General features: G+C 43.3%; 1 pseudogene; it reads right to left on the bottom strand.

The window, feature by feature from the left end:
- Positions 1-799: 799 nt before the first annotated feature.
- Positions 800-3086, bottom strand: LOC115524551 (annotated as a pseudogene).
- Positions 3087-14759: the final 11673 nt, after the last annotated feature.

Below are 14759 nucleotides of genomic sequence, written 5' to 3'. Positions count from 1 at the left end.
AGGTTTTACTTATAAGTCACAAAGAGGCAACAGATAACAGACATGGAAAAAGACAGAAGAAAACAGGCAAATCAGCTTTCAGGACTCATGGACTCTGGTGCTGTCCTGACCATGAAAGAGAAGCATTCAAACTCAACAAAAGAAAGTAAACAGCAACAACCAGAAACAGAACAACAAAGGCAGGCTGTTCCATTCAAACTGTAACTGCAACCTGTTTCTTCAAGTTCACTTGACAAAGGCAAAAATCTACTCTGAAATCCTTTTTTGGTGAGCTCGTATGTTTCTCTCCCTGTCTGGTAATTCCCCTAAACTGTTCATTACACATTTTTAACAACATACTTAAAACCCCTAGTATTCAAAGGTCAGTAGCAAACCTCGTCGTAACATTTTATAAAATGCATTCTTTCCCCCTACACTTCTTCAAAATTCATTTCGTCAAAGAACTGATAACCTAATACCCGGTTACTGGTTCTACAGCGGTAATGAATGCTACAACTAAAATGAGGACTAAAGCAAATTCTAAATGCCAGGAGCAAAGATCTCACAGAAGTGTGGCACTTTTAATGCTATCTTCTGGAAGAACAGTTAGGTCTTCAAAGTGAGAGAGTTCAAATGGGAGCCATTTAAATAGGCAGATTATCAATGACTAATGTCCTGAATGGGAGGCCCATAGGTCAAGATATTCAGTAATGAAGGGGCCTACCTACCTACACCTACAGCTTTTCTGGAAGCTGCTTTGAAATTTCTTTGTGATTTTTTCAGATATCAAATATGAGCGAAAGCCTACTTTTAAAGTCTCTTAGGTATTTTCACTCGTTTCTGAATTACCTGTAGGAAGCTCTGATTTAGTTGTGCTGACTTTGATGTGTATGTGTCCATCATTATTAAATTCAGATCATGTTTCATGTCAAAACTTAGGTTAAGCAAAGCCAAGTTACCTCACCTTTGGTTTGTCAAAGTGTTCCTCCGGTGTGCTTTGAGACACTTCACCTAATTTTTATAGCCTTCAGTCTCAACCTTCATCACAGAAATAAATACATATGACCTTCAGCCATGCATAAACACTAGGGAAAAAACTGACACCTGGCAGACAGAGGGCGTCATATATGGGGGGTGGAAGCTCCATATCTTCCCTTCCACGTTCTTCCCACTTGACTCTTTAACAATGCAGCTGAGCTGAGAGCAGGTCAAGATTATGCAAATCCCCCCATGTTCAAGCCAGCATGGTGCTCCTCCGATGTTTTAAATGTGAGCCGTCCCATGACAAAGGGTATCGGAGAGAAGCATCTAAGAGTTTTCAGGTACTGTCTGAGACTCTGTCTTTCTGTTCCTGAACAATGTGCTCCAGGGTTGGAACTCTTAGTCTCCTCAGGAAATCTCAGACCTTAGCTGACATTCCTGGTTATCTTGCTGGGCTCTACGGAACTTTCCGGGAAGTTTCAACTAACTATCAGGCTTGGGTGCCAAATGTGTGGCTTCCGCAAACCAAAATCTGTGGTGACCTTCAATATATTCCATCAATTCACTTAGTGAACAAAGCAGGGAAGTCAAGTGACCGGCTGCAAAGAAAACATCAGAGGTCTGCCCCCGGAGATTTTCCCCAAGGCTCTTGTAAAAGAACATGTTTAAGAACCACAACACTAACAAGAATCTGTTACTGCACTACAGACTACAAATGCCCGGACATCTACACACTTACCCCACCTAATATTTGTGTCACTATACTATCTGAACATAAAACAGGTGCTTGTAGGAGGTCCACTAAAATTTCAAAAGTGTCATTCCTGCCTGTCCACTGAAGATGGCCAATTTCCTTCTGTTCTTTGACCCTTTCCTCATTGTTCTGAAAGAGGACAGAAATTACACTGCCACACTCCAAAAGCAGGTGCAGCAGCTGATGGGAAAAAATGAGCTTTCTCAACTGTTCCTAATGCAATGCAAAAGATATTCCCATAAAGTCTATTGCTTTTTCCAAACACCGCATCATTTAAGGCGCCGGCGGAACAGAGGGTGTAGATAGCTTGGAGGCAATCGTCGGAAAGTCTAGAGGCAACAGCTTCAATTTTGGAAGAAACTCCACCGGACGCAATGTAAGCCTGGCTATGACGATATTCCGTGTTTAATCCCCACTTCTCAGCACAGTGTGAAGATGCACAGCCAAAATGTCTGCACCGGCTTCCTGAGGTAGGAAGCCCCCAAATCTCTCTCTCAGGTTAGGAGATTTGTCGACAAACTTCACCAACACAGGCAGCTGCTCTTCTCCTGCTATGTCCACCACGTGGTCAGTGAGAATAGAAAAGAAGTGAGCGTCTCCCGCTTCCCTGAGGGTTTCTTCCGGAATGCAGCTCTCACAGGTCTAGCACCTGTATCTGCTCTTAACCGCCATGGTCTCAAAAAGGCTCTTCAGCATCTCTTCACTGGAATCTATCCAGCACTCGGGCAGTGCAGGGAAGTTCTTAGGAGTAGAGAACTTCCAAAAAAAAAAAAAAAAAAGGAGTAGAGAACTTCCATGATGCCAGCAGCGTCTTGTCCATCCAGAGGGAGACAGGTTTTGGTTTCCCATAAGAATCCAAATTTCAAATGAAGATTTTGAGCATTCGGTGTTTTCCTTCTCTTTAAGGATTAATTTGAAGGGAAAGGTCTTCATCCTCTTCTTGACCCCTTTCTTCTGCACTGAGGCTCTGAGCATTGCTGCTGTTTCTCCATGTTTCTGTTCCTGCTTCGGCGTTTCATCCATTTTCTTTTTCTGTTACAGTGTCCTGATTTCACCCTCACTCAATTCTTTGTCTTCTGTGTCTACTTTGTGGATTGTTCAAATGTCTAGTAAGATCAAATACTGTTGGTATTGCATTATCTCGAAGAACCACCCTCTAAAGACTAGTTGTACAGATCGTCCAGGTCTCAACGTGTTTGACACGTAATCGATAACGTTTATTTACTTGATCGGCTGTTTCATCTTCTACGTTTGCTCTCCTTACAATGATCCACCCGCCTCTGGCATCTGGCATGTTCGTGCAGGAACCTGAGGAAGGCCAGGTCTGACTGTCTGTCCACACGCACTGGGGGGCAGCACAGAAGCTGAGCATCTTCGCTGCCCCCTGGCCGGCCCAGCCCTCTCCTCCCCACCACCTCCAAGCAGCTGCCTGCCTGTCCTGGGCTCAGCAGGTGCCTCAAGTTAACGCTTTTCTTCTTAGGGATTTGACTAGGTAACACCAAGAAACTGACTTTTCTCCTCCTTTAATGAGAAGTAACAAGCAAACTCCCGGGATTATGATGGCATCACATCTCACAAGAACACTTGCTCTTAGACCGAGATTTCCAGTAAGGGCACTGAAATGTAATACACTGTAATCCATTATTTAAATCAGGTATTATGTCAACAGGAGCTCATTTGTTTTTCAGAAAATTAGCACAATTCAAAATTATTTTCACATCTAACGATAGAAAGTTGCCTTCAAGTTCTTTACCACCATCTAGGAATTAATTCACTAGGAGCAAAACCCAAGACAAATTCAAGAAGGCTAATGTCCCTCCCAGGCCCATAGTTAGCTGTCATTTCAACGGCGACAAGCCAGGAACTCTGTTTAGCTGCATTGTGCATGTGAGAGAGAAAAAAAGAGGGAGAAAGAAGCAGTCTGTGGATCTTCCTGGCCCAGTGACCTGGGTCTACCTCCATTATAACATTTATTACATGCCTGAAATTATTTACCTATATGCACAACTCCTTCATTGGACAGCAAGGCCATGGAAGGCTGTCATCATGTTTGATTTCTCTCTGTACCGTCTAGAATAGATGCGTCATAAATGAAGGCCTCATATATACTCGCTTCCATTAGTAGCTTTTAGCCTCCTTCCAAAAGTTGTGCAAAGATCTGAACAGATGGATTTGAGTTTTGCTCGTTCCATGTCCTCTGGTTCATCTTTCTGTGGAGGTCACGATGAGGATCAAAATGGTCAAAAGAGGAACCAGTAGCAGTCAACAGAGGCAGAGCTCCCAAAGATAAGGTGTGGGGGGGGGAGTTACATCTGAAAGTGCTTCTTAACACGTCCTTACCCCAAACTTGCAGACTAGAGAGAGAGTGACAGGCAAGGAAGTTATCAGTAGAGCAGGGATAGGGGACAGCTGCTGCAGTATATACAGCTTCTGCAAACATGATCCTTCCTAATCCTTGGCACACCGCTACGGGATAGAGAATTATCTCCATTTTAGAGAGGGAGAAGATGAGAGGTTAAATAATTTGTCCAAGAGCACACAAGTGCTAAGGGACGAAGCCAGAATTCAAACCCAAGTCTGCCTGTATCCAAAGCCTGCTCCTTCCATTAATCCAAGGTGTCTCTTCGGAAGATACTACATAGAAAGCCACTGGACTTGTGGATATATCCTCCAGTGTCCAGGTCTCTTGGTCCCAGCGGTGATTCCACTTGGGTGGGTCCCTTGAGCCCTAAAGCCAGGAGGTTCAGGTCTTAGGGCAGAGCTGGTGTGATCTAGGCACTTCCTGGGACCCACAGAGTTAACTTGCTCTCGGCTCAGGTTATGGCTGCTGTGTTTTCAATGATCCAACACCCAGTGGGTGAGCTGTGGTCAGTTTTATACAATGCACCAAGTACTATTATTTGTTTCTATACTGACAATCTGTGTTAAATGCTCTACCAGACCTTATATAGTTTATATGTGTTTATGTGCAGGCCAATTGTCCAAAGGACCTCTTTCTTCCAGCCAGGGCTCTGGCTCTATCTGGGATGTCAAGTGGGACCTTGCTGGAGCCTGAAGTTTTCGTTTTGCACAGCCCATCCTCTCTAAGGATTTGGCACAGAAGCTGTCCTCAGAAGATTTACAGCTTGGAACTGGACGCCTGCCTACTCCTGGCTTATTTCATGGGAAGAACAAAAACCCCAAACACCACCTAACGGAGGAAATGGAATCCGTGAGAATTCAGGAGTAACTCCTGGAAGTGGCCGAGAGCTCACGTTCCTCCTACACCTCCTCTTACTAGAAGCCTCTCTCAACAATCTCATTAAGCTTATCCGTTCTTCTTAAGCATTTTCTAGCATAGCCTTTCTGTGGGCTGCGTGGTCCTAGACAGCAGAACTGACACCAGTGAATGCTAGCTATGGGAACAATTGTGACTGGGGGCAGCTGAGTGGCTCAGTCTGACTCTTGATTTCAGCTCAGGTCATGACCTAATGGTTCATGGGTTCGAGCCCCAGGTCGGGCTCTGTGCTGTGTGAGCTCAAAGCCTGCTTCAGATTCCCTCTTCCTCCCTCTCTGCCTCTCCCTGCTCATGCGCGCACTCACGTGCTCTCTCTCAAGATAAGCTTAATTAAAAAAAAAAAAAAAAAAAGTAACAATCGAACCTAAGACCAAACTTCCAAATAACTCCGGGTGAATGGGGGAAGTTATTGAACTGGAAGAGATTTGAGATCAAATTCTATTAACTTCTAAAGTCAAAGTCCTAATTCCATGATTTTAGATTTTCAAATGTAACCAGTTACCTTGCAGGGGCTGAGGAGAGGGGAGATGGGAGAGCTAAGTTTTATCGAAATCTTCCTGCTTGGAGGACTGTGACCTAGTGGTTCTCTCAGTGAAGAATCCTGAAAAGTCCAGCATGGCCCTGACTGCCTGAAGAAAGGTCTGCGAAGGATCAGAAACCAAATGGACTTCAAGGGGAACGGTTTCTGAGAGGAGCAAGTCAGTGAAGCATCAGTTACCTTGAGCTCAATCCTGACTCTCTAACCCAGAAAGTAAGACAAGCCCATCCCACCTCCACTCCCCACAAATGAAATAAATTTCTAATGGTAGACTCACCATTTGTGAGTCCCTGATGCTAGAGCTGAGGCTGACTTAAAATCAGAAGCTTGTAGAACAAGGATGAGGGGTGCAGGGAGGTTAGGAATGGGCAGACAGCACAGTAAAGGTATAGAGCAGGCTGGGACTAGGCTGAATCTCGTGGGCACTGGATTCCCACCGCAGACCTGCACACCATGCCCCACCCTGAAGCAGCAGGCCCACTCAACCTAAGAGATAATGACCACCCGCACCTCGACTTTGCCGAAGGTCAGTCCTACCCCAGTGTCTGCAAAGGTACAAATAACCTGATCACATGCTCTTCCTCCCTTCCTCCCCATCTCCCAGGCTCCACGGACACCAGTGTGGGAAAGTATGTGCCACTACATATAAGGCTTTCAATGTCTAAATGCCGAGGCTACTTTCCCTGACACTAGATTTCTCTGCCTCCTTTTTGATTTGTCGTGACACTATGGCCTTCACTGACCTTCAGGAACAGCAGGTTGCTTGATCAAAGGCACTGGCTTTGGGATCTGGCAAATCTGGATCTGAAATCTATCCTTGCCATTAACCAACCATGCTATCAGGGATTTATTTTTTAAACTCTCTGAAACTCAACCTCAATTTGTTCATCTGTGAAATGGGAATCACAGTTAACTCCCTGAAAGGACTCAGAATTGGGATCAGGGAGGATTCAAGGGTGAGAGTTATAGGAGATGCCCAGAGACGCTCAGTAAATGTTCACTCTCTTCCTCTTCCAACCTTCTGGGTCTCTCTGACAGGGTGTGACACTTTAAAAACCGAGTACATTTTCACTGATGGCTATGTGATCTATATAAAATAAAGCACCTCCTGCCAAGTAAATAAATAGAGGAGAGCATGTACTCATTCCTGTTCTAATTTAATCTGTCTGAGTGCCCGGAGGTCTTTTCGAGCTAAATATTGTTTTCACTCTGACCTTGGTACAGCGTTCCCATTGAATTTGTCTCAGTTCGTCCTTTTCATGTCATGCTGATGCCTTTCTAATAGATTGAAAGCACTTTGTTGAGAACAGAGATTAGTGAGATCTAATAATCAGTAAATACCTGTCTACCCTGGACGATGGGGAAGTGGGATGTTCTGGGTAACTTGCTGTTCTAATAAAGAGATAGCACGTATGCCTGAATTAGCAATTTTCAAAGAATAGAACCCATCAAAACACAAGACCAGCACTGAACACAAAGAGAGATTTTGTGATCTGGGAGCCCCCTTGGAGGCTGGCGGGGACACGGACCTCATGCAGAAGAGTTAACAACTCTGGCAGGTAAAACAGAGTGAGCAGAGCTGTGCTCTCAGATGCTCCGGAATTTTTTCCAAAGCATCTTGGATTCTGATGTAGTCATTCGTTACTTGTCTCTTCTTCATGAGGATTTAGAGAAAACATTTGCTCTAGACTTTCCTCCATGGAAATTTTAAACATGCATTTACGTTTAATGCCTAATTGGACAATTCAGTGAAGGACAAGTGCTCATGTCCAGCGGGTCACTGATTAATGGGTTAGTACAGGTCAGACCTTCCCAGCCTCTGGCTCCATGAGGAAAGATCTCGATATTCAGAAACTGAAGAGGTGCCTAGATTTCCAGATAGCTTATTTTCCTTAGAAGTATTTTTTTTTCTTTTACAGCAAATGTATATTCATTGTAAAACATTTTTTTTTTCAAAAAATACAGCCAAGAGGAACAAGAAAAAGAACAATATCCATAGTTTACCATTTGGAGAGGACTATTAATACTTTGAGAGCTTTTTTTCTCGGCATAAATAAAGATACACACTTAAAAAATAGGTTCGTGAAATATAAACTGCAATGGTATCTACTTTTTCGCCTCTAGAAGAATATGTCATGACCATCTTTCTATGTTAATATTCTTCCTCAGCATACATTTTAATGAATGCAAAGACTTCTGTGTATCACAAGCCATAGTTTATTCTGAAATCTAGCAACACCCTCATAAGCAACACTATTATTTAAAAGGGTGGGAAAAACATTCTATAAATCTTTGCTTACATCCAAGTTTATTTCCACTGGACTTTTTTTCTTCAGAGTGGAATTGAAGGACCAAAGTCATCAAAAAAAAAAAAAAACTTATATATTGCCAAACTGTGTTCCAAAGATTTAAACTAAAGGATAACACTCCACGGGCAGTATGCTGCTTATAGGTGTCTGTTCCCAAGAAAGTTGTGATATTCTTGATGTCAGGGATTGTGTCACTCATCTTTGTACCCAACATCTTCATGTTTTTGGGAATTAAGTCAATGAAGTATTTGCTGAATGATGATTTGATGATTCATTGTTTAAACAAATGTATGACACAAGATTGTATGTCTCTGGGGCTCAGCTTTTTCTTTTACAAAATGAGGATTTTATGTTATATGGTAACTAGGATTTCACATCTCTCGTATGAAAAGCAATGACCTAGATACCTTACGGGAGATTAGCCATATATACAATCTATAATCATAGTTATGCGAGCTGTAAGCATGTATCATATGTAACTCAATTATAATTGTATAGAAATATGCACAGATGTGTTAAATATTCCGGGAGAATAAGGCTAGATGACACGATGGGATATTCCAGGAAGATGATGCTCAGCTAAGCACAGACCACCAGCTTTCTATCTGGGAAAAAAGTCTTTTCCCCATTCCACATTTTGTGTTTTATTTGTATCTAAAAAACAGGAGGTAGAATTATCTTGAGATTCAGCTTCCTTAGGTAATTTCACCCAAGACAACCAAGCTTATCTCCCTAGATTTTAGGAACATTTCAATCGCTTCTAAATTACCCAGGATAAGATTCTATCCGTTGACTTTCACGCTCCTAGACCTCCTGGTTCATTGGCAGTGAATGCCTACAGACCTCTCTAAACTATCCCCATAGCAATCATGCCTACTTTTTGTAACACTTCCTTCTCCAGGCCTCCGTGCTTCACAGAAATATTTGTCTCCCACCATCACTCAATTTATTAGTTACAGAGTTATGGTTATTTACCAAAAGTGTGTAACATGCCTTTTAATCTACTAAGGGGAAATGAGGCCGTGTGGTATACACTACAATGACAAACATAAACGTGATCTGCCAGACACGAGGAGGAAGAAAGCACTTCCCTCCGGGAGCCAAGACAAGTCTCACAGAAGACAACTCTGGAAGATGATGTTGGAGATGATTCTGGAAGAATGAGCTCAAGCTTGCCAGGCAGATGGAACTGAGCAGGTGACAGGAGAGAACAGGATTCAAGCAGAGACCAAGGGGCAGAGAATGGTTATTTATCAATCTCCCCCAACTCATGGCTCTCTCCAGTTCCCCTCACATAGGGTCACCTGGTGGTCATCTAGCGATCCTGATTTGGTCACCTCCGTTTGCGGTATTGCCTGAAAAGTTCTTGATGCTTTTCAATCGCCGTTGGCTCTGTGACCACGCCTTCATCCTAAATGCCTCCACTGCTCTTCTCTGCATGAACCCTACAAGATCCAGCCTCTGTAGTACCAGGCCATTTAGTCTCAAACTCGTAGCCACCTTACTCTTTGGGTTTAAAAACTTCCCCCTTCCTAGAAGAGAGGCACTTCGAGAGCAGTGTGCATCGCTGGAATTTCTTCCGGGCTCTGAAGCCAGGTTGCTAGATGAGTATCCCTATCGAGCTTTGATAACAAGACAAATGCTGGCCTTGCAAAATGAGTTTGCAAGTGTTTTCTATTCTTTAACTCTTTGGGCAAGTTTGAGAAGGATTGCAATTAATTCTTCTCTAAATGTTTGGTTGAATTCACCAGTGAAGCCATCTGTCCTGGGACATTTCTTTGTTATGTGGGTTTTGATAATTGATTCAATCTCCTTATTTATTATTGATCTGTTCAAGTTTTCTGTTTCTTCATAACTACGTCTTCATAGGAGGCATGTTTCCAGGAAGGGATCCATTTCTTTGAGGCCGTTCAATGTGTTGGGACATAACTGTTCACAAGTAGTCTCTTATCACTTTTATTTCTGTGGCATCAGTTTTAATGTCACTTCTTGCATTTCTGAATTTATTTGCATTTTCTCTTTTTTCTTTGTTATTCTACATAAAGATCTGTCAATTCTGCTTATCTTTTCAAAAACCAACTTAGTTTTATTGATTTTTCCACTGGTTTGTTTTTGGGTTTTTTTTACAATTCTTTATTTCATTTATTTCAGCCTAATCTTTAATTTTCTTCCTTCTGCCAAATTTGGGGTTAGTTTATTTTTTTGAGTTGTAAGGTTGGTTGTGTATTTGAGTTTGGTTTTTTTTAATATAGGCATTTACTGCTCCAAATGTCCCACTTAGTACTGCTTTTGCTGCATCCTGTAAGTTTCAGTATGTCGTGTTTCCATTTTCATTTGTCTTAAGATATTTCCTTTTTTTCCTCTTTGATTGCTTCCTTGACCTAATGGTTGTTCAAGACCGTGTCGCTTAATTTCCACCCACTTGTGGATTTTCTCCTTTTTCTTCTGAGACTGATATTTAGTTTCATTCTGTTTTGCTCAGAAAAGATATTTGGTAGGATTTCAACCATCTTAAATTTGTTAAGATGTTCTGTAACCTCACATGACCTATTCTAAATTTTTTTTTAATGTTTATTCTTTTTTGAGAGACACAGAGACAGAGCGTGAGTGGGAGAGGGGCAAAAAGGGAGGGAGACACAGAATCCGAGGCAGGCTCCAGGCTCTGAGCTGTCAGCACAGAGCCCGACACGGGGCTCAAACTCACAAGCCCTGAGATCACGACCTGAGCCAAAGTTGGACCCTTAAACAAGCCACCCAGGCGACCCAACATGACCTATTCAACAGACCATCCCATGTGCACCTTTCCTGCTGCTGCTACGTGGAAGGTTCTGGATATGTCTACTAGGCCCATTTGATCTGGAGTGTCGTTCAAGCCCACTGTTTCCTTATTGGTCGTCTGTCTGACATCCTAGCTGTTGTCGAGGGTAGGATATTGAATTCTCCTGCTATTATTACACTGACGTCTGTTTCTCTATTCAGTTGTCCACGTTTGCATCGTTTGTGTAAGTGCTCTGATGTTGTGTGTATGATCAGCCTATTCCTCCGTGCCAAGGCCACAGAGAATGAGTAACACTGTCCTTTTCTTTCGGCGGCTTGCTTACAACATGCTTAAGTGTACCCATGTTCTTCGCTTGCTGGAGAAAATGAGCATGGAATACGAGTCTGGGGTAAGGGCCGAAGCTTAAGGGAAGATCAGAGCGGTTATCTACACCATTAAAACACACACGGGAAACTGAGAAGTGCCGTGCATGCCCTCGGATCACGGTGGCAGAGGGCCTGGCTAAACTGTAGGAGTCTGGAAGACACAAAGACATAAAATTCTGAATCTCTGCATGAAAAGGAATCTTAGGTGCCACAAATGACCACATTCCTTATTGCAAGAGAAACGCTACCTGGCCATTTGTACAGGGGGTCCCTGCCTGGAATCTCTCCCGAAATACCAGGGGGGAAGAAAAGTGAAACCACACTGAAGAAGGTTTTGTTCTTCCTCGCAGATGTACTGAAAGGCTCCTATCTTGCAAAGAGAAGGAACCTGAGATAAAAATGCACGCTCTGAAGCAGTGACATTTAGCAAAGTGATTAGGCAGTGACATTAAACAAGCTCCCGGGCCATTTCCAAATGATTTCTATGGGCACCTGTGCTGCTCAGAAAAAGGCCAGGTTTGAGGTGGGGGAAAAAAGAGACTCTTAATTAAAACCTGAGGGTACTTGCGACAGAAAGTTCAGGAAAGAAGCGCTTGTTTTTTCATCAGTGTACCTTTTTCTTCGTTGAAAAGAATTCCTCTTCACCCCAAGGAACATAATGAAGGAAAAATGTTTGGCCGGAGTAAGTGGAAGGTGTGAAGAGGGGAGGACATCACTGGTGTTTTCTGGAGTGAAATCATCTGCCTTTGACTCCCGCCTCCCGAGACACACCGGTCAGAGTGAGGGCTGTGCTTCCGACCACAGCGACATAATTATTCTTTAGTCCCATGAGTTTATCAAATCCCTCCCTGACTGTCCGAGATCGTTGTCCAGAAAAGGAATGGTATCTGCCAGACGCAGCCAGAGTGAAAGCTCCCCGGCCAGTGACAGCCGGTGAGTAAAAATCAGACCTACCCCTTCTTCCAACATCATCACTGTCTTCTTGCAGCTGCTTCTTCTGCTGGCTGCGCGCTGACTTCGGTCCCCAGTTGGCTTCCATCCAGGCCTCTGGCTATGTTCTTGCTTCTCACACCCTGGCTATCATGTTACTTCGGGAAGAAGAGCTGCTGCCATCTTCCACATATGGCTTTCAAGGTGGCTCTCAACATCCAAATCCAGCGGGCAAATAGGTGGCAAGTTTCTACAGGTCTGGTACGAACGAGCAAGCCCAAAGCTTACTTGCAAGGGAGGTGAGAAAAGTCTAGCTGTGAGCTCGGGAGGAAAAAGGAAATGGACTTGGTGAACAGCCACCCAGACCACTCCACTACTCCAGTTTTCAGGCTAGCTCCCCTCCCCTTGATTTTTACTTTCTGACCCTCTCCCTCCTGGTGTAATTCAGCAAAGCTCTGTTGTTTCAAACAACTTCTGATAGATGAAGCCTGATTCTGGATGATAAACTTCAATTCCTGGACTCACCTCTGTCAATAGCCACATGCAACCTAAGAGGCAGGATCTCCGAGACTCCACATAATAAGTGATGGAAGGGAAGGAGGAGTCAGGGTGTGTGGTGGGAATCCTCCCGGGACAACGTGCGCAAGAGAACTGGGCCGACACGGCCACCGCTCCGAGGGAAGGTGCAGAGAAACGGAGGGTCATTCTCTGAGCATCCAAGCTTCACACACAGGGAAGCTTAAGTGAGTAAGAGGAAGGACAGCTCTGGGCCTGTGTTTTGGCTGTCAACCCATGTTTGTATGCTTTTTAATCCTAGGCTCTAGAGCAGTTGAAAACAAGATTGTTGTCGGTAATTTCTGCCAAGGAATTCTGAGTCATTTACCTTAATCCGTCAGCAATGAGAGGAGAAGAACTTTGCTCCCTCCATTTAATCAACCAGAGCCACATGGATTTTTACAGAGTCTTCAGAATGTGAATAACCCAAGTTGTTCAGCACCATTAGTCATCTCCCTAAGTCCACACTCCACATGCTTCTTCAAGTAAGAGTGGGAATTTGCAAGATCTTCTCTTCACTTCAAGAATCCCTTTCTCTCCAACTGGACTCCAATTGGCATTTCCAGTACTAGAACTATTGACACTTTGGGCCAGATAATGTTTTATTGTAGGGAGGGAGGGAGCTATCCGATGTGGGGTGGGACATGCTCCAGCAACCCAGACTCCTACCCATGAGATACCAGTAGTACTCTGTCCTGGTCTCATTGGTGGAAATAAAAAATGTCTCCAGACATTGCCAAGTGTCTGGTGGGAAGCAAAATTGTCCCCAACTAAAAACTGCTGAGGTGGACAGAGGTATACCTTGAGAATAAGAAATTCGAGAATAAGAAATTCCAAAGACATGTATTTTCCTGGCCTATCATAAAAGGAACTACTCATTTACAGGCTCCCAGGGTGATCTACACTCACAACATATTTATGATTTGTCAGTTGGTTGATCGATGATTTGCTCAAAGTTCAGTGAAATCAAGGAATGTAAATGTGTGGATGAACTGGTCATGAGAGGAAGGGCATCAGAGCATAAAGAACAGAAGCTCCCAAGAGGTCAAGAATAAGGGGCGCCGGCGTGGCTCAGTCGGTCAAGCATCTGACTCTTGGTTTCGGCTCAGGTCACGATCTCACCATTCCTGAGATCAAGCCCCACGTTGGACTCTACAATGACAGCATGGAGCCTGCTTGGGATTCCTTCACTCCCTCTCTCTCTCTGCCCCTACCCTGCTCATACATGCGTGCTTTCTCTCAAAATAAATAAACATTTAAAAAAGTCAAGAACAAGAGAAGTGATAAGCAATAAAAGCACCTCATATTCACCAAGCATGATGCTTTACATAAAAATATGCATTATTTCACTTAATCCTTGCATCTACCACCCTTCCAAACACATTACAAGTAATTGATAAATATTATCAATTACAGTAATACCAATTACTGAACATACCAATTTAAAAATAAGTGAGTTCAAGCTGAAAATGGTTACACAACTTGTGCTTACAGAGACAGAAAATGGTAGAGCTGGTTCAAACCCAGGGCTGTCTTACCTTCTCACCCACACTGTTTATAATACCTTTCACCTGTGAATTCCTCTGTAGCCTCTAAGAGTTCTCGGTACAAACAATTCATCTTGGGAAGGATCTTACCTGTCCATCAGCAAAGCAACTGCAAGAGAAAGCCGAGGGTGTGTCCAGGGCTCATCAGAAACACTGCAAGTTTGCATTAAGCCAATCCAGAATTCTCTCAAGGGGACACTTGCAGTCTATGTGACAGAGTTAGATGGATAGAAGAAAGAAAAAGAGAGCAACTGTTGCCAAGAGTAAATGGAGGCTTTGACCAAATATATGGCAATTACGTCTACAAAGATGACAATAAAGAGCCAATGTTTTACCCTTGAATAGATTCAAAGGGTAACTTTTGATCAGGGTCCACTCTTTCAGCACTTCTGCTTTCCAAACAGAGTAAATATACCATCCAAATAAAGATACCACCACCTGTCCATTTCAATTCATCACAGTGCAACTATACAGTCCTGACTTAAAATGCCTGAGAATTTGGAAATACTCACTGACGACTTACTCTGAACTGATGGCACCCCTTGGAACTACTCTCATGGCTCACAGGTCTAGCTCTCGACTACCTCTTGGTATATGGTAAAGGTGACCAAAAGCAGTGGGTAACCAAGTATATCAAAAGACGATGTCTATCATATGTCATCATGGATATGCAAAATTAAGACAACAATCAAATACCATTATACCCCTGGTTACAATTACCAAAATCTAGAGCACTGACAAAACC

The sequence above is a fragment of the Lynx canadensis genome, chromosome D1 (assembly GCF_007474595.2).
Source record: "Lynx canadensis isolate LIC74 chromosome D1, mLynCan4.pri.v2, whole genome shotgun sequence".
Lineage (NCBI taxonomy): Eukaryota > Metazoa > Chordata > Mammalia > Carnivora > Felidae > Lynx > Lynx canadensis.
Note: the sequence above shows the minus strand (reverse complement) of the source record. Positions and strands in the feature narration are given on the sequence as shown.